This window comes from Callithrix jacchus, chromosome 6 (genome assembly GCF_049354715.1).
Source record: "Callithrix jacchus isolate 240 chromosome 6, calJac240_pri, whole genome shotgun sequence".
Classification (NCBI taxonomy): Eukaryota; Metazoa; Chordata; class Mammalia; order Primates; family Cebidae; genus Callithrix; species Callithrix jacchus.
The window spans coordinates 3,560,921-3,585,822 of NC_133507.1; the positions used below are offsets into that span (position 1 = coordinate 3,560,921).

The window sequence follows — 24,902 nt, forward strand, 5'->3', positions numbered from 1 at the left end:
CCAATGGTGATAGTTACCCATGGGGCCACTGGGCACGTGTGAAGCTTGTGTCCTCTGGCGGCAGGACTCCCTCGCCATGAATTCTAATCTTACAGCTAATTTGTTAGTTTAACGAAGGCAGTCTGGTCTCCAAGTAAGGACGGGCTTTGTTTTGGGGATGGGCTGTTACCTTCTTTGTTTCAAAGTTAAACTATAAGCTAAATTCCTCCCAAAGTTAGTTAGGCTGGGCTCAGGAATAAACCGAGGGTGGCTTGGAAATTAGAAGCAAAACGGAGTCAGGTCAGATTTCTTTCACTGTCGTCATTTTCCTGTGTCACACTTATCTATCACAATGCTTGCAAAGGTGGTTTCACTAAGTGAATAAAACCTTTTGAAATTCAGTTACCTATGAGCTAAGATGATACTTCTGCTTCTCTTGTTTGCTGTGAGAATTTAACAAAGCGCCTAACACAGTGTCTGAGACATACCATGTTCTCATTAATATTCCCTTTCCTGGTCTTCAGCTCACTGTGTCTAGAAAATAAACACAATTTTACCCGTATTTGAGTGTATTGGGTGGCCAGCTTGTCACCTAACATCCATCCACAGACTTAGAGCATACGAGTCTCTTTTACTAAACTAGGGCAAGTGAGTCTTATATGTTAATGTTTCATTGTCAGAATAACCTTGGATTGCATTTGGCAATTAGGATTCAAGTCAGACAATTATCAACTATTGATCATCAGCTTTCTTTGAAATAGTCTGAACACTGGTGAAGAGAGACTACTCAACATTTGATACTACCAGCTCAAAGGGGAAGATTATGCTGTTATATAAAGCACCAAAGAAGATAAGCCTCTCCTCAGAAGACAAAGGGCTAACCCCAAATGAAGTCCACACTGTGGGTCTTAAGGTCATCTCTTGCCCATGAGAAATTGGTCACTTCTGGTGCGAGTTGAGACGAATGGAGAAGAAATTGGTTCCCACAGTGAAAAAGCTTAAGAGCATACCAAAGACTGTTAGTTCCCCAAGTAGTGAATTGTGTTTCCCTTTTTCCTGAATGTGGAAAGGAAGGGGCTTGCCTTACACCCTGAGACGGATGGAGCCACTAGGGAAAGCATCGTTACTGGTGTCTCAGTCCCTGTTTGAAACGGCATTTGCTGGGACTTAGATCAACAAGGATCTCAAAACCTGGACAAGAAGTTCTTATTTTAATCCTCTGTTCTAGGACAGGGGTCCCCAACCTTTTTGGCACCAGAGACCGGTTTTGTGGAGACAGTTTTTCCACAGATGGGGGACTGGGGGAGGGGTATGGTTTCCAGCTGAAACTGCTCCACCTCAGATCATCAGACATTAGATTTTCGTAGGGAGTGCGCAACCTAGATCCCTCACGTGTGCATTTCACAGAAGGGTCTGTGCTGAGCTGAGAATCTGATACTGCCGCTGATCTGCAGGGAGGCCAAGCTCAGGTGGTGAGGCTCACTCACCTGCAGCTCACCTCCTGCTGTGTGGCCCGGTTCCTAACAGGCTGTGGATGGGTCCCAGTGCACAGTGCAGGGATTGAAGACCCTGGTTCTAAGACAGTCCGAGTGAAATGAACAAAGGTTAGCCACGTGTGAGGTACTTGAGGAGAAAACTGAGTTTGCAGCAACCAAACTCAGGCTTTCTGAGAGATCTCATTTCATGTGTCATCTAATCCTCATTGGTAACATTTTCTCGTTATGGAGTTTAGGAAGGATGAACCAAGTTTGCCTTGTACTGAGTCACTGGACGGGTTATCTTTCCAGTGCTGGAGGGAAAGGAGAGGCAACAGCTGGCTCCCTTTTTTACAGGTGTGGAGGCTGAGGCCCAGGCAGGTGAGTTCTGCTGAGAGCATAAAGTGGGTGTGAGACCCTGACTCCACAAAAGGCAAAACTAAAGCCAAAACCAAAAATGACAACAAAAATTTACGAAGATAAATTAAGTTGAACCTCCCTCCCCTTTTTTTGAAAGAAGGTCTCACTCTGTCACCCAGGCTGGAGTGCAGTGGCATAGTCACGGATCACTGCAGCCTTGAACTCCTGGTCTCACGGGATCCTCTTATGCCAGCCTAACCAGGGGCTGAGACTACAGGTGTGCGCCACCTCGCCTGGCTAATTTTTTTAAATGTATTTTTTGGAGAGGTGGGGTCTCACTATGTTGCTCAGGGCATAGTAACCACAAACTCCTGGCCTCAAGCAGTCCTTCTGCCTTGGCCTCCCAAAGTGCTGGGATTACAGGTGTGAGTCACTGCACCTGCCGAAACCCATTTATAAAAGCACCTTTATTTCCTACAAATTGAAAAATGTGAAGTCATCAAACCTTGTATATTTATACTGCGTCTCCTGTAGACTGCAAGAAATAGCTGTTGCAGGCCTCATAATGATATTATTTCCTGGTGTTGTTTGCATTTAGGATTTATTGTTTTCACATTCAGGCAGTTTATTCGTCCTAATAAACATTATGGTCATGATCTGATTGAGTACTTTTCCAAGCTGCTTCCCAAATTTTCCATGAGCCTTGAAAAGAGGAACTTATCTACATATTCAAACACTGCAGTTTATTCCCTCTCAATTTCTACATGCTTCCTGTTTAAAAAATACTTAGCCCAACATTCATTTGATGTATTGAGAACTTTACATGAATAGTTTTGAAACTGCCTTTTCAAAAATCATAACAATAAGAAAATTATGACAATGAAAAATACCTGACCTAACTGTAACCACCCACTGGGTTCATTTTGCCTGCTGCCCAGATAGAGCCAATAGATCAAGATAGGGAAATTGGAATAGGGAAAGAGTTAAACTCATGCAGAGCCAGCTAAATGGGAGACTGGAGGTTTATTACTAAAATCAGTCTCCCTGAAAATTCAGAGTCTGGAGTTTTCAAAGGGTAATTTGGGGGTTAGAGGGCCAGAGAGTGGGAGTGCTGACTGGCCAGCTTGGAGATGAAATCGTAGGTGATGGAAGTGGATTTTTCTTTCTGTCTTCTGTTCCTAGGTGGGACTGCTGAACGGGCTGAGTCAGATTACTGGTTTAGATGGTGCCAGCTGATGCATTAGAATGGAGGGTTTGAAAAGTACCGTGAGCACCAATCCGGTTTTACAATAGTGATGTTATTCATAAGAGCAATTGGGGAGGTTCAGAATCTTTTGCCTTCTTTCAGTATGGCTCCCAAACCATAATTTCTAATCTTGTGGTGAATTTATTGGTTTTACAAAGGCAATCTTGTCCTTAAGCAAAAAGGGGCTTTATTTTTTAAGAGTTGTTATCCACCTTATTTTAAAGTTAAGCTATAAACTAAGTTTCTCCCAAAGTTAGTTGTGCCGACTCCCAGGAATGAACAAAGGCAGCTTGGAGGTTCGAAGCAAGATGGAGTTGGTTAGGTCAGAACTCTGTCACTGTCGTAATGTTTCTCCCTGTTGCAATTTTTGCAAAGGCAATTTCAGTTTTATTTGATACTCAAAATAATCCAGTAAGGTGTGTGCCCTTGTTACCCTTATTTTAAAGAGGATAAAAGCGGGACTTAAAGTCAGGCTGTCAGACTCCCCCTTTCCTGCCCCACATCGTTCATTTTCAATTTTTTATATTCTGGAGATAGAGTAAGTCAGCGTGAATAAACAGTTTTTCATTGTTGCAGTACAGAAATATAGATTTACCCTCCATTTAGGGTACAATTCAGTGGTCTAGGAAACTGCAAATCTTCCCTTGGTTTTGGAAGGGTTTATTCTAAGCTAATGCTCAACTTGCTGTTGACTATTTCCAGGAAAGGTTCATGGCCTCTATTTATACGTCTGCATATACATTTATATTAAGGGCACATTTATGTTTTGGTGGAATTACAGCTCCAGCTGTTTCTATTGCATCATACAGTTAAAATTCATGTGACTCTTCTTTTGTTGTATTTGTCATCTTTGTTAGCCTCATGATTATATGAAAACCAAATTCTGCCACAATATATTTAAAGAGGTTTATTCTTAGCCAGTAGGGGGCACCACGGCCTGGGCTGCATGAACTCAAGAGGTCTTGAGCAAGAGCGCTGGAGGCAGTTAGGGTACACTTTGGTTCCATACCTGAACTGCAGATAAAATCATGCATAGCCGCAAGGTATACACTGGGTCTGCCACAGAAGGAGGGATGCCTTGAAGTTATGGGGCTTGCAAGTTATAGACGGGCTTTTGAGATTTCTTAGTGGACAGTTTGTTGAAGAGTTAAGCTCTTGACTAAAGACTTGAAGGCCCTGGAAAGAGACGCCCGATATAAGATAAGGGGGCTGTGGGGCAAAGGCTCTTGTTATGTAGAGGAAGCCTCATAGGTGGCAGCCCCTGGAGAGAATAGATGGTGAATGTCTCCTCTCAGGCAAAGGTATCAGGCTTTCCATTAATCTCTCAGGAAAGGCCTAGAAAGGGGATGCCTGGCTGCATGAATGGAGATGCTCTACAGATAAACAGTTTCCCCACAGAAGATGGCTTTGTGGGGGGTATTTCAATCTGTTAGCTTCAAAATATGTCAGAGAAATGTATTTTGGGATAACACGGTTGGATTTCCTTCAGGGCCTCTTGTCTGCCACGTGATGCTATAGCAGGGTGAGGTTAGAGAGCAAGCCACATCGTATCGGGTTAAAAGAAACAAAACATCTAAATGAGATTATGTGGTTTTTAGGATGTGACTCTTCAAGTGCCTTAGATAGGAATTTTGGCAAGAGGAGAAAAAAGTCAGAGTATAGTTCTCACTTGACAGCAGTCACCATGCATAAGAATGATTTCCCTTTCTGATCATCTTAGCGTGAGCTTGGCACTTATGAATGGGCTCTAACCACTGATTTTTCCTCAGTCAGAAACTGCTAATAAAAGGGATATTTATACATGTTTTATAGCTCTGAACATATTTGAGTCTTCCCACAAGTCAGTGCACCCTCTGGCTTTTATCAGCAAGTAGCTGAATGCAGAAGGATGATAATGCTGGCGATGAGGTGGTGCGGTATTCTTCTTGGCCACTTTGCTGGGCTCACAACAGGGGTGCCCTGTGTATTAAGTCCATGCATTCAACCCCTTGTGCGAGGGAGTGTGTGAACAAGCCCGAGGGATCCAGTCAGCTGCTCTGGGCGCCCAGGAGCAAGCTCTGTGCGGGGCCCTTAGTGGTGCTCAGGTAGGGTTGCCTGCTACCCCGAAGCTCTGGAGGAGGTGTTCCACTGCTGTCCTAGCTCCGCCGTCCGCAAATGGCAGTGGGTTAGCAGCTCAGTTGGCCCCTTGGGGCAGTGCCCAGAGCAGTTGCCTTCTGTCAGGGAGGGCGAAGGGCCTGTGGGTCCCTATCCCTTGTCTGGCATCCAAGAAGAATGAGGTCAGGTTGGTCGCAGAGACAACTGAAGGATGATGAAGCCAGACAATTTTTTTAAGCGATGCACACAGCTCCCAGCACAGAGGGGAGCTGGAGAGGGGACAGCAAGGGCAGGCCATCATCTTTCCTGAAGTAAGTCCGTCTTTTCAAAGTCTGATCACCTCCCCATCTACCAACAGTCTGGGGTCTTTATAGGCAGCGGATGGGAAATGAATGCTGATTGGTTTGTGAGCATCCAAAATGGGTTAAAGTGCAGACATCACTCAAAGGTGGGCCCAACAGTGTAGAAAACCAATTAGGAAAGGATGGGTATACGTAAAATAGGTGAAGGGTGGGGACCAATCAGAGGCGAGGCAAGTTCTCAATCCAGTCTGAGGATTTAACTTAAACTTGGCTTTCGGGCTCTAAATGGGCTTCAGCTTGGAGGTCGGTTAGCGCTGGGTACCCGCCCCATCTGTCTAGGCATTTGGCTGCCTCCTGTGACTATCAAAAGGAGCGATTTCTATTTACTTCTGAAGTCAGAGGGATTCTCTAAAATCTGCTTCTCTTCTGTCCCTGCTGGGTCTTCAGCCTGAGCTGTCCTTCTCTTAGGTTAAGTCCCCTCTCAGCACCACCCCCTGCAGCCGTAACCCAGGTCTGAGTCCTTCCCTACACAGCTGGAGCTAGGAGTGTGCGTGGGGCTGGGGCTAGGCCGACTGGACTCCACCTTTGAATTATGACGAAATCCCACGGGAGTTCATTAACCCAACACTCATTTCTTCTCACCTGAGAAGTGGCGTGATAACAGTGTGAGCCTTGGAATCTGGCTGGGTGACGTACGGGAAGCACACGGCAGGGCTCTGGACGGGAATGGAGTGTTTCAGAGACGCACAGGCTTGGCGTGGTGATCGTTCCAAGCTCAGTGCTGCCGGGCTGCTGAGGACACCTGAGAAGGCTGCAGGACCTTGCCGACTGGCTCCGCTATGCATGCGGTTGCAGTCTCTGTTGGATGCTCAGAATTTTGTTTTGGTTTTGTGCCCAATTGTTTCTAAACATAGAGTTGGACTATTTTATCTTACTAATAAAATATCCCTTTGTAGGAAATGACAAAATGTTATTAAATACTGAAATTAAAAACTCACAATCCCACCCCTCAGAGACAGCTATAATTCTACATTTCTATATTTTAGTGTATTTTTATATTGCCATCTTGATAGCTGCCTTTCGTCCATCAATCGATGCATCCATCCATTCATTCTTTCTTCATTCCTTTATCTACTTATCTTTTCTCTCCATCCTCACTAATCTCACACACACCCATGCACACACACACAGGTGCTCACTCTCACACGCACGCGCGTACACACACACACACACGCACACACACACACACAGCCTGGATCTGTCCTGCTTTCTTCTATGGGTGCACGTGATTTTCCTTTCTCCTCACCAGCTCCCTTCCCCTGTAGCGGCTGTTCAAGAACCTGACATGTCTCTTTATGCTACCTCCATTCCTGCTGCTGTAACCTAATATCACAGACCAGGTAATTTATGAACACTAGAAATGTATTTCACATACATCCGGAGGCCTGAGAAGTCCAAGAGCAAGGTGCCAGCAGGTTTAGTGTCTGCTGAGGACTGCGGTCTGCTTTTGAGGTGCCGCCTTGTGGCTGAGTCCTCACACGGCGGAGGGAGAAGACAGAGAAAGGCTGTGTCTTCACACGGAAGAAGAGACAGAAGGACAAAAGAGAACCTCCGTCACTTCCCTCTAGCCTTTTGCAAGAGCACCAATCCCATTCATGAGGATGGTGAGCGCCCTCATAACCTGAGCACCTTGAGAGGCCCCACTTCATGACTGTCGCCATGGTAATTAGGGGTAATTATGCTTCAGCATGTGAATTTTACATGGATGCATACATGCAGATCATAGCAGTGTTTCTCACATAGCTTCTGATCCACCAAGGAAACAGTGCAAGAGAAGTACATGGTTCCGCTGCCTCCCTGTCACCCAGACCGTCTGTGTCTTCTGCCTTTCAGCTCTGCTCTCCACACCTGCATCTCTGCTTACCTCCTCCATGACTCAGCTCCTGCTGCCATCCCCTCCGCAGGAGCCAGCAGCTCCAGCCTCTCCCTGGAACCGCAGCAGTCATCCAATTCTGAAGTCACCTCCTTCTGTCCACCCACCTGCTGCTCAGAATCCCGGCCAGTGTCAGTACTTTCCTTCCCCACCAGAGAGGAGCCACGGTCTCCACACTCATGATTCTGACTCCTGCCTTGCCCTGCTGAGGCACCCTTGGGCTTCTGCCGGTGGTTTTGCAAACACTGTTTCTCTCCATGACCTCCTGGGTCCCCAAGACGTTGCCTCTTCCATACGCCTTTTTTCAAATTTTCTGCCACATTATTCTTGGCTGCCTGCGATTCCCACTGCCTGGTTCTCCTGCTGCTTCCTCGCCATTCCTCCTCAGTGTTTTTAACCGATGGCTCTTTCTCTGACCCTTTGTTCGGGATCATAGGTCCTCACCGTACACCCTCTCCATGGTTATTTCATCCATGCCAAAACCTCCACCCATTTTAACTTTAGGGCTTTCGTGCTTCTCTTCCGCATGCACAGTGACTGCTCCTCCCTCCATTGCCCCACAGGCCCTTCCAAATTACTACGTGCAAAACAATGTTCTTACAAAAATGATTGTTGAGAAGTCTTGCACATGCTGCCACTCGGATGAACTGTAGGGACATTATGCTAAGTGAAATCAGCAGTCACAAGGGATAAACGCTGTGTGCCTCCACTCATACGAGGTCCCCAGAGCAGTGAATCCACAGACAGAAAGGAGAATGGAGGTGGCCGGGGGCTGGGGCTGGGGCTGGGGCTGGGGCTGGGGCTGGGGCTGGGGCTGGGGCTGGGGCTGGGGCTGGGGAATTGGTGTTTAATGAGCACAGAGTTCCAGCTGGGGCATTGCAGAGTTCTGGGGATGGACCGTCGTGACGGAGCACAACAGCGGGAATATTCCTAACGCCGCTGAAGTGAACACTCACAGATGGCGAGGCTGGCCAGTCTTCTTAGGTGTGTTTGACCACAACTGGATTTAAAAAAATAACTTTTTCCCCTTCTCTCTGATCTATCTGCTTGCTAACCAGGGTAGCCTGTTGTCTCCGTTTTGAGAAAGCTGTGTCCCGCTGCTTGTCCTCCTTCACTAGCAGTGGGGGACGCAGCCGTGCCCCTGGATCCTCTTTCTTTTTCTTTTTTTGTTTTTTAAATTTTTAAAAATCGTATTTTAAGTTCTTGGGTACATGTGCAGATGGTGCAGAATTGTTACTCAGGTATACACATGCCATGGTGGTTGGCTGCATCCATCCCCTCCATCATCTACATTAGGTATTTATCCTAATGTTATCCCTCTGCAATCCCTCCCCTAACCCCCCCACCCCCGACAGGCCCTGGTGTGTGATGCTCCCCTCCCTATATCCATGTGTTCTCATTGTTCAACATCCACTTATGAGTGAGAATATGTGGTGTTTGGTTTTCTGTTCTTGTGTCAGTTTGCTGAGAATGATGGTTTCCAGCTTTATCCATGTCTCTGCAAAGGGCCTGAACTCATTCTTTTTTGTGGCTGCATAATATTCCATGGGATATGAATAGATATCTTTCAAAAGAAGACATTTATACAGCCAACAAGCATGAAAAAAAGCTCATCATCACTGGTCATTTTGCATTAAAGAAATGCAAATCACAACCACATTGAGATACCATCTCACACCAGTTAGAATGGTGATCATTAAAAAATCTGGAAGCAACAGTTGCTGCAGAGGATGTGGAGAAATCCTCTGTGGAAGACAGTGTGGAGATTCCTCAGGGATGTAGAAATAGAAATTCCATTTGGCCCTTGGATCTTTCAGATCCTCCCCAGTGCTGGCCCACCAGCCCCGCTCTTGAGATCCTGCCTTATCCTGCCATTTCTTACAGCTCCACAGGTCCCACTGTGGCCTGGGTTTGGTTTCATCTCTTGAGAACGTCTACCACTTCTGTTGAGTCCAGACTGTATTCCAAATTGTCTTTTCACAAACTGAAAAAAATTCAAATCGTGTCCCCTTCTGTAGCATGCCTGGCCTTGGCACCTGCTCTCTCTTTACCAGGACTGAGTGCACTGTCTCCTAAGTCAAGCAAATTGACTTGCACGATCTGCACACAGAAACAAACTCAAAGTGCATCCTACACCTGAATGTAAGAGCTAAAACTATAAAACATCTAGAGAAAGAAAAAAAAGCAACCTAGTACTAAATCTTTCTGATCTTGGGCTCAGCAGTGATTTCTTAGCTATGACTTCTAAAGCCCCAGTGATGAAAGGAAACATTGATAATTTGGACTTCATCAAAATTTAAAACTTCGGCTCTTTGAAATACCATTAAGAGTTTGAAAAACAATTCAGAGCCAGGAATAAAATATTTGTAAAGCATATAACTGACAAGGAACTTGTATTCAGACTATTTAAATAACTCTCACAACTTAAGAATAAGAAAAACAAATTTTAAAATATATGGGCAAAGAATCTGAGTAGATATTTCTTCAAATAAATTATATGAATGGCCAGTAGTGAAAAGACAGCTACCATCATTAGTCACTAGGGAAATGCAAATTAGAACCACAATGAGATACCGTATCATACCAGCTTGGATGGCCACAATTTTAAAAAACAGAAAATAAGTATTGGCGAGAATGTGTAGAAGTTGGAATCTTCGTATGTTGTTGGGTGAAGGTGAAGTAATGCAGCTGCTTTGGAAAAACATTTTGGCAGTTTCTTACGTTACTTACCATAGACTCAGAAATTCCAATTTAAGGTATATACCAAGCAGAATGAGCACACTATTCCACACACACTCACACATGAATGTGTAGAGAAGCACTATTCACAATTTCCCAAAAGTGGAATAACCCACATGTTCACTAACTGGCAAATGCATGAACCAATCAGTTTATTCATACTATGTAATAATGCTTGGCCATAAAAAGAACTGAAACACTGATACATGCTACAATAGACATGTGCCTCAAAAGTACGATGCTAAGTGACAGAAGCCAGGCACAAAATACCACATACTATATGATTCCATTTATCTGAAAAGTCCAGAATAGGCAAATCCAGAACCAGAAAGTGGCTTACGGGTTGCTTGGGGTGACAGAGTGTGAGGGGAGAGTCACTGCAAATGGGCACTGGGTCATTCTTGGGTGAGGGATATGCCCTGAAATTAGACTGCTGTGATGGACGCACACCTGTCAATCTACTAAAATAAATGATTTGATTGTTCCCTTAAAAACAGGTGACATTTTTGGTGTATAAATTATATCTCACTAAAGCTGTTAAAAACTTGGTCCCATTATTTGGTAACATATTTCTGAAATATGGAAAAATATTTTTCATGTGTTCTTAAAATCAGGCATGTAAAGGTAGTTCCACATAAGGTCACATTTTTGAGGTACCAGGGCTCAGAACTACAACATATGAATTTGTAGAGAAGACAGTTTTTCATGTAGCAGCAGGACAGGTTTTTCATGCAGACCCAAACATGTGCAACAGCTTCTTGGCACTTTCCAGACAAAACCCAACACCTGTACCAGAGCCTCTCATCTCGAGGGACTAACCCTGTCCTCCGCTTCTGGTCTGAACATCCATCCCTGCGACCCCTGCTGGGTCCACCGGCCTGGGAATTCCTTCCCTCCCTCCTGCCCTGGGTTCCTCAGTCATGGCTGCTTCAGGAAGCTGCCCAACTCCCTGTCACTTCTTGTGGTGTCATATTTCTGTGGATGTTTGTCAGTGTCTGCTCTCCCGCTGAAGTCCACGAAGCCCCACTAAGGCAGACAGTGCAATGAGTACTTGTTGAATGAATGGCAAAAGGAAGAATCCAGAGTCTTGGTCCTTGCATGTTCTTTTCATTTGCCAGCCTGTGAGCAAGGTCCTGACAGTGCCTTGATTTCTCCCGTATGACGGCAGGTGGTGGGTCACCAGTAGTGTTTGTTGGATGAATTAATGAAAAAGTAACAGAAGAGGAGGAAAGTTTGCACTTTGGAGGTCAGACTGAGGTCACCCAGGGGACTGCTCCTGTATCAGAACCACGCAAACACGTGTCATGAAACCAACAGAACATGCGGGGGTGCATGTTGGCTCTACTACATTCTCCTTGTCCAAGGAGAATGCTGATGACGGCCGCGTTGAACTCTTGTCCTGGGAGGGAGACTGAAGACACCACAGCATGAACACTGCACCTGCCTGAAGTTGAAAACTACCCTTGGGCTGGCGCACATCGCTGCTCTTTTCACTTTGCTGTACAGAGCGATTCTCATCTTGAGGGTTTAAGGTTGCCTGGCGAGTGTCCTCACAGTGGGCTGTGCCGTCTCTGATGGCTCCTCGTCTCTTTGCCTGGCTTGCTCTTCTGTTTTTGGGCATCCCACCCCCGTGAGGCTGTGTTCCACCTTGACTGCTGTCAATCACCTGTCAACCCAGGATTGGGGCATGAGCCAGTGTATGAGACCAGGGGAGAACGGCTCCTCTGGGAACAGTTGTATAGGGCCTGTGATGTTGTGGAGAATCATATAATCTTCGTGTGGACAGGATCGTGCTGGCCATCAAGGATAACCTTCTTGTGTTGGATGAGCAGCTGACAGAGTGCAGAATGGAAGAGACAGCCTAAGAAGGCTTTAGGATGGAGGTGTCAGCTGAGGGTTCTCTGGTGAGCTGGGACAGAAGGGAAGGGCTTGTGAGATGGTGCAAACAGAGGAGGGCCACGTGAGGAGAGGAGCAGGAAGCCCCAAGGGACTCAGACAGACTGGTGGCACCGGTGCAGTACGGAAATCAGCCCCAAGCTGTGAACGGAGTCCATAACATATTTCTTTCATAAACCTGGTGAGGTAAATGAATAAATGAATAGAAAATGATGAATGGATAAACACCGTAACAGAGTTCATGAATAAATGAATTTGTTTAATAAATGCTTGTCTGTTGAGTGATAATCTTTCTTGCAAATCACTCATAACATTTAAAAATTGTGTATCGGTGCAGCTATCTATTGCTGCTTTGGGGTGGGTGGGTGTGTGTGTGTGCGTGTGCGCGCGTGCATGCAAATACATATATGCATATATATGTAGATAGGAAGGGGGATTATGTGTAGGATTGCAGTTAGACTATTTTTAGCATGAGAACAATAATTCAGTGTTCTTTCTGTTTCTCACTTCATCGCAGGCTATGCAGGAACTGCACAGTTAGGATTCAGCCACTGTGCAATTAACATGGCTTATTGATTCTTTTTTTTTTCCTTTCCAGGAGCTTGGAATTCAAAATGTGTGTGTATACATAGATACACACAGTTGTCCCTCAGTATATTCAGGGGATTGGTTCCAGAACCACCCCCACATCTCCAAGTACACCAAAATCCACACATACTCAAGTCAGTCCCATGGAACCCGTGTATACCATATATGAAAAGTTGATCCTCTATTTTTGACTCACATTTAGCTGCAGATTCAGAACCCATGGATGTGGAGGTCCAACTACATTTACTGAAAAAAATCTGTAGGCCAAGATTGGTGGCTTATGCCTGTAATCCCAGTGCTTTGGGAGGCCAAGGCAGAAGGTTTGGGCCAGGAGTTCAAGACTGGCCTGGGCAACATGGTGAGATTCTGTCTTGCAAAAAGTTCTTCAACAAATTAGCTGGGCATGGAGGTGAGTGCCTCTAGTCCCAGCTACTCGAGAGGCTAATTTGGGAAGATTGCTTGAACCCAGGAGTTTGGGTTGCAGTGACCTATGATTGAGTCACTGCACTCCAGCTTGGGTGACAGAGTGAGACCTTGTCTCTAAAGAAAAGGAAGAAAGAAAAAATAAAAAAAAACAATGTATATATAAGTGGACCAGTACAGTTAAACCTGTGTTGTTCAAGGGTCAGCCGTGTTATTTTCCCTGTTCTTTATTCCCAATGCCACTTCATTAGTGCCGGACACTGGTACAGGTCTTGCTGTCAGATGTCCCCCATCACAGCAGGGAAGCCAAGTGGCATCTGGTGGGGCCCAGCCATGAACTGGTAAACTGGCGGCCTGGTAAGTGTGGCCCACAGGCAGTGCTAACGGAAATGACCAGAGGCAGATGTGGTCTGCCTGTCAGGTCCGGAGGCTTCAGTCAGGGGCAGTCGATGTGTGGAAACAGAATGCCGGAAACCTTCATTCTGACCAAGAGCTTATATCCCATAAGCCTGCTGGCTCCTGCACGTCAGTGCCCTTCTCCTTTGGCGTCACCTTTGAGCCTCAGATGTGCCAGTCGATTCAGTTTCCTCCCCCGTCAGTGTCTTGCCTTCTCTGGGCAGTGCCAGAGGGAAAGGCATCCTGGAGGGGTTAGGGGGAGATGCCAGCTGGCCGGAGCATGCCTTCTCTGCAGAGCCTCCCCACATCGGCTCCAGCTCTGGGAAGTCATAGCGTGCAGTGAGCAAGTTCTAGGTGTTACTTCTCCACCTCACGTCCTGTGTCACTGCAGGCTGTCGTTCGTAAAGGTGTATTTGATAATGGGCTGTAGTGCTGTAGCGGCTGGGGCAGGAGTCTCAGGATCTTTATAGCTGTGTCTGTCGCTCCTCATACTGTTTGTTTAACCTTGTTCCTGGTCAAGGTTAGAACAGGGTGTTGGATTTTGAGCCAGGGCATAGCAGGGGACAGCCAAAAGGAATGCAGCTTTTGTGACATCACATCCTATACATCTTGAGCGACGTTTCACAGTTTTACAGGTGAATATAAAGCAAGTGAATCATGACTGATTAAATCACCATTTGTCAATGATACTGCCAGGTGTGAATTATAAACCCTAATTCTGATTAACATAGCAGCTAACGAATGGACATACCTGGTTATGTTACAGCTGAATCTGGCATGCACAATGCCAAACTCATGGGAGGTTTGGACGCTATATTGCTAAGCTGTGTAATCATCTCCGCAGTGGCTGAATCCTGGCTGTGCAGTCCTGCAAAGGACTGAGAACCATAAAGACACTTTGAATTGTTCTTCTCACACTAAAATTAGTCTAGCTGCTATCCAACTTGAGGCAACTCTCACATAGGGAAAACCTGTATTTTAATATCCATTCTTACAGAATCAGGAAAATGAGCAATTAACTTGGTAGTTGATGCTCTAGCCAGTGCCATGGTGAATGGAAACCTTTTGCCACTTCACATCACCATCTTGAGGCTACAGGAAAGTTTGCATCCAGTGGCCTCAAGTTGGCTTGGCTGGCCCATGCCTGTGTCATAACTCCCGTGAGCTCATTTCAGTATGAAGAGTGTGAGATGTGATGCTAACGTTTAACAGGACCACAGCTTGCAGCTGAGGGAATGCCTTGCTTTATTAAAGCAGTGCTCTCCCTTTTGAGTAATTTAATAGTTCTTGTTTATCGACCCACTTTCAAACCAAAATATGGCAAGATTTCAGTGAAAATCATCCACGACTCTTGTTGGCGCCATAGACATTTCACCTTCTCTTTGTGAAACCTTAATCTTCCATCTGCATGCCCAATACATGTGCATTGTCACTGAAAGGGAATAATTAGAGACATCTGTTTACATTTACCAGGAGCAGATATTAGAGGAATTAAAACAAACACAGTCATCACCCAATCGCTTAAAGAAATTGAATATACCAGCACGTCTGAATTGCGCAAAAGCACAGGATTTCTACGTGAACACACTATGTGAATACACTGTAGGATACAAAAGTATCCTTTACAAAATGATAGGAACCAGCAAGCAAAGTTAACATGTACTGGATGTGTACAGACTTCCCTCCATATCCTTGAAGGAAGGGTTCCAGGACCCCTTGAGGATACTAAAACCCACAGATGTTCAAGCCCTTATTATAAAACATAGTATTTGCATATAACCTAAACGTATCCTCTCATATACATGAAATTATCTCTATTCTTGTAATTCCTAATAAAATGTAAATGCCATGTAAATAGTTGTTATACTGTATTGTTCAGGGAATAATGGCAAGAAAAAATTCACGTGGTTGGTACAGACATAACCATCCCTTTTTGTTTTTCAAATATTTTTCATCTGAGCTTGGTTTGACTCCATAGATGAGAGTTCACAGATACGGGGGGTCCACTGCGTTCTGAAGTATTCGTTTCTATTCTTAGTTTTACTGAAACAGCTAGTCATTTTGGAGTTAGCAGTGCATAACTCCAAAGGTCCTGTCCTGGGGCCACCCTCAGACACCTGTGCTGCAGCGAGTGCCGTTTGAGAACCGGTGATGCTAGAGCCACGACCTGTGTCTTCTTGCTGTCATGTCAGGTGTTTACATGGCATTGATGGTTTTTAAAGCGGTTTGCAGCCAGAGCATGCTGAGATCCACCAGAGCCCCGGAAGCGAGTGGAAGTCTGTGTTCTTGCACCTCACCCGGAACAGACTCTTCCTAGCTCCCGGCAGAGCGTGGTGGGGGCTGCTCCTCCGCCAGCCACTCAGCACACATGTGCACGTTTCTAAATATAGACTGTTGATTTTAGGAGACAGAGTTTTCCGATTTTTGTGAAGTTGAAAGGTTTAAATCAAAATAGTGACCAGAATATGTATTAATGTCATAAAGACTGATTACATGTAAAAATAAGAACTGCAAATGGAGCTTAAAAAAAAAAAAACCCAGCCTTTACCTCCTGGGATTCTGATTCAAGGCATCTGGGGTGGGTCTTGAAACTGGATTAGGAAACAAGGAAAGAGAAGGAATAAAGATGACAAAGAGAATAGAAAGCAGAGCTGTCAGGAGAGCAGCTGCATAAGGAATCGGCACTCAGAGGGGTCTCCAGCCGTCAGCTAGAATTGGGGGTCATCAGCTGTGTTTTTTGTTAAACATCTTAGGAATGAATGAGATCGCCTTGGAAGAGAGGAAGGAAGGAAGGAAGGAGCAGGGCTCCACTGAGATCATCTAACCTTGAGACCTATAAGGGAGGTGCCATCTATCCCGGGAGCCCTGAGCAGAGCGGCCAGCCAATGGAGTGGAAAGGCAGGAGGAGTGGGTATTGCAGAGGCTGGGCAGAGAGGCATAAAGAGAGCAAGCTCTCTGCCCTGCTGCATCTGCCTAGATAGTGAGTGGGGTGTGGACAAAAGACTGCCCTTTGGGAGTCATTGCGTGACCTTGCTCTGACCAGGCTTGAACCAGGTTCAGAACCCTGATGGGTTGATATGGTATGGGACTTCAGTGTCCAGAAATATGATTGAGTGCAATTCTAAAGAACTCTCCATATAAAGCCACTACAAAAGGCAGATAAATCATAATGCGCATAATTTAAATGCTTTACTTAATTCATAAGAAAATAATAGGAAGCCACTGCTGAGAGTGAAAGTGTTGTAAGCTACTTGGAAGGTTGGAAAGCCCGGGGTCTTTTGCCCTTGGTAACCAAGTGGCTTGTATCAGTGGCCCACAGAAACAGGAGGCGATGGACTAGGCAGATCCTCCCAGCAGAGGGTTGAAATGGAGTCCTCAGAGAGCTGGTGCAATCAAAGGGGACACACACAGTAAAAGAGTGTTCTAGAACTGCGGCCCCAGCTATCAAAGGGAGATAACAAGGAAATGTGTCTGTCTCGCTTTGGCTTCAGGTGGCCGACACAACGTCTGCCCTAAGAATTTGTATCACATGCCTGTGCTAATCTGGATCTGGGGTTTAACTTTAAGCTGCAGAGAAATTTTCACTGGAAGTAATCCAAGGCCATCAACCCATCTGGAACAGCTGTGAAAGAATATACAGATCTTTTCTGAAGGGACACAGCAACAGCCAGGTTACACAGAACTTCTTGACACTTGTTCAGCAGGTCTTTATGTAATGCCTAGTCTGTGCGCGGCACCATCCCAGACGCTGCAGATACAGCTATGAACCAGAGACAGAAGTTCCTGCGGTCACGCGGCTGATGTTCTACAGGGGGAAAAGGAAGGAAACATAATAAATACATGCGGTCTAGAATATGATTAGGATTAAGAGGATGGGAGCGTGTAGAGGGTGCAGGTTGCCACTGTCAGGAGGGTGAATCTGAGCAGACTTGACTAAGGTAAGGAAGTCAGGCAGAAGGTTATTAGGGGAAGGAGAGTTCAAGGCAGAAGAAACAGCAAGTGCAAGGTGGGAGGATGCCGGTGTTGTTGCCAGAACTAAGGTAGCAAAGGTGACAGTAACAAGAGGTGAAGTCAGAGAATAGCAAGAGGCCAAGTGGGTCAGAACGTGTTGACTTAGGCTTTGCCGAGGCAGGGCGCCACTGTAGGGCTGTGAACAGGAGAGCAAATGATCTGACTTGAATTGTTAATTAGTCGTTCTGGTTGCTCTGATGAGAACAGGACTGTGGGATAGAGGAGGGCAAGGAAGGACCCAGGTGGGAGGCTCCTAGACTAAGGATGGGAGAGATGGGGTGTTTGACAAGGGCGGTAGCGCAGCAGTGATAAGAGTATGCCGCAGCCTGTGTCTGCGTTTAACATGGGGTCAATAGAATTTCGGACAGAGTGATGAAGGATGTGAGCGAAGAGGTGAGTGTAAGATGACTCCCGCATTGCTGGCTTGAGTAACTGCAAGGAGGGAATGCTGTTGTGTGAACTGGGAGGACCACGAGGGGATTGGTTTTGAGGGTAAGATCAGCAATTCCATTTGAATGTGTTGAGTTGATTCTGGAATTGGATTAAAAAATTTGGTTGGAGACAACATTTGGGAATTCTGGGCAAGTAGAAGGAATGATCAGGATCAGCCGTGAAGCTAGAGGCACTCACTGAAGGCAGTAAGTGCACATAGAGAAGAGATCAAGGTTTGGTGGGTGACTGGGTGGATGGTGGCATAAAGAGAGGAGCCCTGGGACCCTCTAGCACTAAAAAGAAGAGGCAGAATTGGAGGGAGTAGCAAAGAAGATGAGCCAATTAGGCAGGAGGAAAGGCAGGAGAGTGTGTGTCTGGGATGGTGCAGGGTCTATTTTGCCCTGCTTGGAAGCTAGCAAGTTAGGAGGACATGGATCTCAATGGCCAGAGACGAAGGACAAGGTAGTTTACTCCTCACAAGCAGGGGCAGCTACATAATTTGAGTGGCCTCATGCAAAATGAACGTACAAGGTCCTTTGTTCAAAGAGTAGAAAAAAGGTGCCATTATTCCACAGTGTAAGGGTTAACACCTGCGTCTTCCCTTCTTCGGCACTGTGCTTTATTCTGTGTATGAAACACGCGTGGTAGTTTCTCTCTGGCTACCTGGGCTTTGGTTACAGAGGATAGGACTGTTTCATGCAATTCTTTGCAGAGATGTCCATCCAAATATTTCTGCAATTAATATGAATTCAGAAGAGACAACTATCAAACTAATATTTCTCAGCCATATCAAGTGCAGTACTGTTGGTATTAGGATTTGTCCAACAGCAATAATCTAGTAAGTTCTGCATAGAAACTAGAAACAGACTTGGTCTCAGAAATGAATAGGCTTGCTGTCTAAAAATAGCACATCTCAGACATTGAAAGAACTCTGAAATGTTGGCATCACTAATCCACACGATTTGTCTTTGAGGGGAGGAAGTCCATTTATAAATCCTGATCTAGATGCACGTATATAAATCAAAGGGCAATTGAATTTTCACAGTGTCAAGGTATGGGGGCAGTCTTAACACAGAAATACTCATTCTGTAAATGAAAGGGAGTAGAAACCCCAACCTGCAGAAAGGTTGACTGGCACAGTATGGCATTCAACTTGTGCCAAATATCAGAAGTCGTTCCTCCTGATAAATAAATTGTCCTCGTTTCCGTATAAGCATGTTTTTCCCTTGCTTGCTCTCGATGAGACTCAGAGAAGTAATGTTAAGTGATACTCAGTTCAGCAAATGTAAAATGATGCAAACTCTATAAAGCATGCCACCCAGGAGAGGACCATCACTATTTAAGAACGTAGAATCCTTCACCTTACGGTGACCGACAGGTGCTAGCTCAAGCAGGGAAGAGCCAGAGGCATGGGCCATCCAGCCCGACACGCCACGCCGTCAGAATGGGGAGGAGTCACTCGCCAGTCTCTCGGGGTAATGTGCACGCAGTTCCAGTATCTTTCAGATATAGAGATGGAAGGTGCCTTGTCCAAGCAACGTGGATGATTTTCACAGCCAGTTGTCAGAGCACCTTTGGAAGAACGATATCACTGGGAGTCATTCCTGTTTGGAATTCTCTTAACTGAAGATGGTTGCTGGAAAATGAAACTATGGCTCTGATTAGGACACATATGTTTTAACATATATGATCTCTCTCTCTCTCCCTCTCTAATTACATATATAAATTTAAAAATTTTCTCTCTCTCTAAATATATGTGTTTGTGTATACACACACACACACACACACACATATACACAAGTATTTAGTGAGTATTGTTTAAATAAATAAAGGAGAGCATACAAGGACTCCGCAGTTTACCAGCATATTCCAGAAGTTCATTCATATAATGTTGTGTTGAGTTGGAACATCTACCTCCATATAGAGCGTGAGACATCTGGTCATTCCCTGGATTATTCTGTTTAACCCATAACATGTCTGAAGTCTGGTATTTGACCCCTGTACTCTAGACACCGTGGGTAAGCGTGCTTCTGGGATGCAATTTGTGAGCCTAGGCACTCATCAATCCGTTGTCATGGCAACATCAGTGGAAACACTCCAGCCCTCCGCACTGCAGCTGACCTCATGATCCCATTCTAGAGATGGAAGATTTTTAGGAAATAGTATCAACAGAACATAGTCACGGAATGACTGTTGGAGGTTAGGGTGAGAATGAAAGAAGGCTGGTTTATTGCTTCTGGCTTGGGTTGGGTTCAGTGAGGGGGTGGATGGGGGAACAGATTTGAGGCAGGAAGACAGTGAGTTAATTTGGCATATGATGATCTTGGGTTGCACGTCGGGCGTGTGGATGGAAAGGTTCAGAAGGCAGTGGAGATCAGTGCATCCAAATTTCAGGAAAGTAGAATGGGCCAGAGACACGAGTGGAAAAAGGAAGACCCGGAGGCTGGTCAGGAGTGGGAAACGGGGGTGCTACTCCCCCTTAGCTCCGTGGTGCCTGGTTTGGGAGAAGAAGTAACCTCTCCAAAAAAAGGCTACAGTAGGTCACCAACTTACAACTAAAGGACGCTGCAGAGGGAACGCTTACTGAAAATGTTCCTTATATGGAGCAGTCACTTGACCCCAGGTCGGGGTTTTCTAAAGGCGCAGGGAAGAGAGGGCGGGTGGGAGGTGAGCCCTGGAGCACTGGAGGGGTGGCTGTCAGGGTCAGCTGCAGTAGGGTGGCTAGTGATGTTTTCATTTTGATTAGCACTGTAGCTATTTGACAAATTCGTGTTTAATTTTAATTTGTAATATCAAAGTAATTCACAGCAGAAAAAAATGTTTTATGGAAAAAAGCTAGTGACCTGATACATTTCAGGAAACAAGCTTGTGTTGCATTTGGATCTTGAGTAGATGATGAAACCTGGGACTTGAGGGAGCAGAGTGAAGCCTGCTCCAGATAGTGTTGGGAGTTCTATACTGTTGAGCTGAGATTTCTTCACCTGCATCTCAGGAAAACAGAGCACATTTCCCTTTGTGGTTTGGTGTGTACATGCTGTGGAACAGTGGGGCTGGGGGCAGCTAATACACTGGGTTCTGGAGGTGATTCTTTCAGAGGTGACTGGCCCTGCTCTTGACAAGGGAAAGCAGAATTTTCCAAATGTCTGTTATGAGCCCATCTCTGCGTTAAGCATTGTTGGATCAATTAATGGCCACAGCATTTTTGCAAAAGGAGCATTTTTACTTTCATTTTTACACAAGAGGTTGCTGAGGCTCAGAACGGTTAGATAACTTTCTTCAGCAAGGCACGTGTCAAGGGTGTCACCCAGTGAGTCTGACACATCCTGCTCCACGACACCCTGCACCGTCAGTGAACCAGCACCCGCATGGAGGGTTTATTTAGCAAAGGGTGTTTCTCTTACATTTCCCTGGTTCTCACTGGCTTAGGCTGAATTCTCCGGATTTCTTCTCATAATACAGTTTGTTTGTCCTTTGAATGTAGGTCAGTACAGTCATTTTGCTTTTCAAACTTATGTGACTCCAGAAAAGTATCTTTTCAGACTTATAAAGAAAAACGTTTTCAAAATCATTCCTATCCTATGCCAGTTTTTCAGATGGCTTTAGGGGCCTGGGAGACTTACATCTCTTCACCAGCCCTTCCAGATTTCATGCAGAGGTGAATACTTCATCTTCTCAATACATTTAGCATTAGTATCTTCTGAATACATTTAGCATCGAATAAATGCGCACTCTGCCTTTGGGCAGGTATAAAGGCTGTATGTAGAGAGACTGAAAAGCCTCCGTAACTGGACTTGTTTCCTGCGAGCCCTAGGCTGTGAGAGGACCCGTACATACACACTTCTTTTACATTGTTGTACAGTTAACTCAGCTCGCCATGTCCTCCCCATGCTAAGGACTTCAGATTACGTGGCAGAGTCTTCACAGATGCAGTGACAGGCACAGGACAGTGAGGTCGCCCTTCACTTGCCTGGCCAGTAGGAGGCCAACTTGAGACTTGGGCACCTTTGCTTCCGAAGCTACTTCTCCTAATCACTCTAATTTTATTTGGTTCCATTTTTCTTTTTCACCAGTAGATTGAGAACTTTTCAAAGGTACCATTTATTCTTCCTTATCTCTGGGTCCCTGACCCTAAGCACGGTGCTTGGCCTTTGGTGGGTAATCAGTGCTTAAAGCAAGAGGGAGGCAGGCAGAGAAGGAAGCTGTTTTATTATTAAACATCAAACAGAATCAACAAATGGAAAGCTGGATACCGTCGAAGTCTGTCATCGGGGGAGAGTTGGCTGTAATGTTAGATATTTAGTTTTTGGTCATTAAATGGAATAGATTGGAATTTCCTAAATAACTTCTGTTAATAAAAGCACCAATTCTCCCAGCCTAACCTCCCTTGTAGGAATGACTGCAAAGGAAGTCACCACCACCGAGGGCTTACGTAAGCTTCTCCAAACAATTTTCCATCTTCCCTGACCTGAGAACAACTTACCTGCAAGGTTTGGTATCATAAACTTGCTGAAACAGATGCAAATGCAGGTGTCCTGTGGTTTCCACAGCTGCAGTTAAATATTTAAATCTGGTTTAGAGATTGCATTTCTTTCTCAGGGATAGTAAATTTTTTCTCCATTTCCTGTGTTAAGGAATGTAGTCGATTACTTAATTGGAGAATAATGAGCAATATTTACACTTTCAAATGTGTATTCTTGTCATTTTAATGTGATAAATGCCAAGAGAGTTGCACAAGCAGAAAGAGACTTTGTTGGTTGTATGTCTTGCTGCAATTCATCTGAGCTGCCTGAATTACACACCCAAAGATGAGCTGAGGTTTCATTTGTTTTGCTGTTGTTGCTGCTGCTGCTTCTTTATTCTCAGGAGACTTTGAAAGGACAGTCACTGTGTATAAATGCTTGACTCGTGGGTGGCTCATATTCCAGCACTCAGGGCTTCCTCTACAGCTTCTAGGTCCAGCAGTACCTTCCTTGCCTCCCAGCTGCATGGTGGCTCCAAAACAGGGAGCCTGGGCTAGTCACGGTGTCTCACCAGGAACCATGGCGTCTGACCTTTGCATGAAATTGTTTAATAATCTGGAGTGAAACCTAAAAAACTTTTTTGTCATTTTTTTTTTCAATAGGAAAACATTGTACACACCTGAAATGACTTATAAATTTGTGGAACTCCACCCACTAATACTGAAAGCAATTTGAGCTTGTGAAACCCTTGTGAATTTATCACATGAACTTCGCGGCTTTATGCTGACTGCCTGATACACACACCAATACCGAGAGAGATTACATTTTCTGTGGAGAGGGGTCCAGATTTCACTGCATCAGCAAAGGGCTTTATGATCCCTAAAAGAAGCCAAGATGAATAAACGACTTTTTAATTCAAGGGATTTTTGTTTGCAAAGTTCTTTTTAGTAAAGGCCCTTTACTTGGAATGCAATTCATACTTGAGTATTTCTTCATGCTGATTTTTAAGTTCTTCAGAAGGCTTTTTAAGAGAAGCAAAGACATCTTATCTAATGATTTTGATAAATGCGATAGTTCAAGCCAACAATAATTCAACAAAGAAACTCACATTTATGCAGCATACCCCAGGGAGTTCCAGTTCCCCGTGGACTGGAGAATTCCCGTGTGCTTTCCCCCTCACTGCCTGAGCGCTCTCCGTTAAATCCCATATCCCAGGGCTGCAATGTCCACAGGAACATGTCGCGGTATAACCAAGATGCTGGCAGCTTTCCCTTCTATGGACAGCTGCCTCAGATACAAACGGACTGGGTAGAGTCGGAGACCCTCTGGGCTCCGTAGGTGTCCTGCGCTCCTGGCCACCCAGAGGGAACAGCCTCACCTCCGGAAGCCTGGCCTAGAAAGGATACTGGCTCCGCATGGGCTTCCCCAGCGGCCTTCCCAGGTGAGGGTTTGGGGTTGAACCGCTCAGTAAATGGGTGGCAGAGGTCGTGGAGGGGTGCTGGGCACCGGGACATCTCATTGCCTTTGCCTAGAGCCTTCCCAGTACTGACTGCATCCATCCAGGGCCTGCCCCATGTCAGGATTGGCGCTGCCCGTTAATCAGAAGCCGAACGTTCTCAGGGTGCCCAGGGCTGTGGAGACGCCTGCTAACAAAATAAATGTGAGTCAGTATTGGTGCACACGCATGCGGTGTGTCAGTTCATTAATTTATAGGAGGGATATTTCATAAAGGCTTGAATGGCATTTATAAAATCTCAATCTCGACCCCACTCAGAGTGTGGCTTTCTTTCTTTTTTTTTTTTTTTTTTTTTTTTTTTTTTTTTTTTTTTTTTAGACGGAGTTTCGCTCTTGTTACCCAGGCTGGAGTACAATGGCACGATCTCGGCTCACCGCAACCTCCGCCTCCTGGGTTCAGGCAATTCTCCTGCCTCAGCCTCCTGAGTAGCTGGGATTACAGGCACGCGCCACCATGCCCAGCTAATTTTTTGTATTTTTAGTAGAGACGGGGTTTCACCATGTTGACCAGGATGGTCTCGATCTCTTGACCTCGTGATCCACCTGCCTCAGTCTCCCAAAGTGCTGGGATTACAGGCGTGAGCCATCGCACCCGGCCGAGTGTGGCTTTCTAAAGTCAAGTTCCATCTAATTATAACCGGAAGGGCTCTGGCAAGCCTGGTGGTGGGAGAAGTGGTGTCACCACCTTCAGGCTGTGGGGCTCACCCCCTGCCTAGGCATCCCCGGGACATGGGGTTGTACGTCCGCAGCCTGGAAGCTGCTGCTTCCCTGAGCTCTCCCCTCTGCACAGATACCCGCTCCTCCTGCTGCCAGCACATTCGGTCTAGATGTGCTGATAAGGCTGCTTGTGCCACAGCCAAGAGTGTGTGCCGGGAGACAGCCTGTCTCTCCCCAGTGCGTGCTGATCTAACCAGGCCCACCCTCAGCTTCCCCGTGTGGGGCACCCATCACTTACCAGGAGGAGCTTTGTGGGCCACGCCCCTTCCATTGCAGGCCACGCCCCTTCTACTGCAGGCAACGCCCCTTCCGTCACAGGCCACGCCCCTTCCATTG

At 45.7% G+C, this 24,902-nt stretch overlaps 1 protein-coding gene and 1 long non-coding RNA gene across 5 annotated transcripts in view; one reads left to right on the forward strand and one right to left on the reverse strand.

Annotated features, from left to right (window-relative positions):
• GABRB3 (gamma-aminobutyric acid type A receptor subunit beta3) overlaps window positions 1–24,902 on the forward strand; it is a 212,770-nt gene that overhangs the window by 113,281 nt on the left and 74,587 nt on the right. The gene's annotated exons all lie outside the window — the stretch shown is intronic.
• Window positions 12,234–24,859, reverse strand: LOC118154447 (uncharacterized). 2 transcript variants are annotated; one of them, XR_013536494.1, is made up of 4 exons: window positions 24,644–24,859; window positions 23,443–23,977; window positions 19,236–19,446; window positions 12,234–17,236 (listed from the first exon to the last, which is right to left on the reverse strand). It is a non-coding gene; the product is annotated as an uncharacterized LOC118154447 (long non-coding RNA). The 2 variants fall into 2 exon arrangements; XR_004744295.3 differs by having other exon boundaries at window positions 12,235–17,236; window positions 23,443–23,980.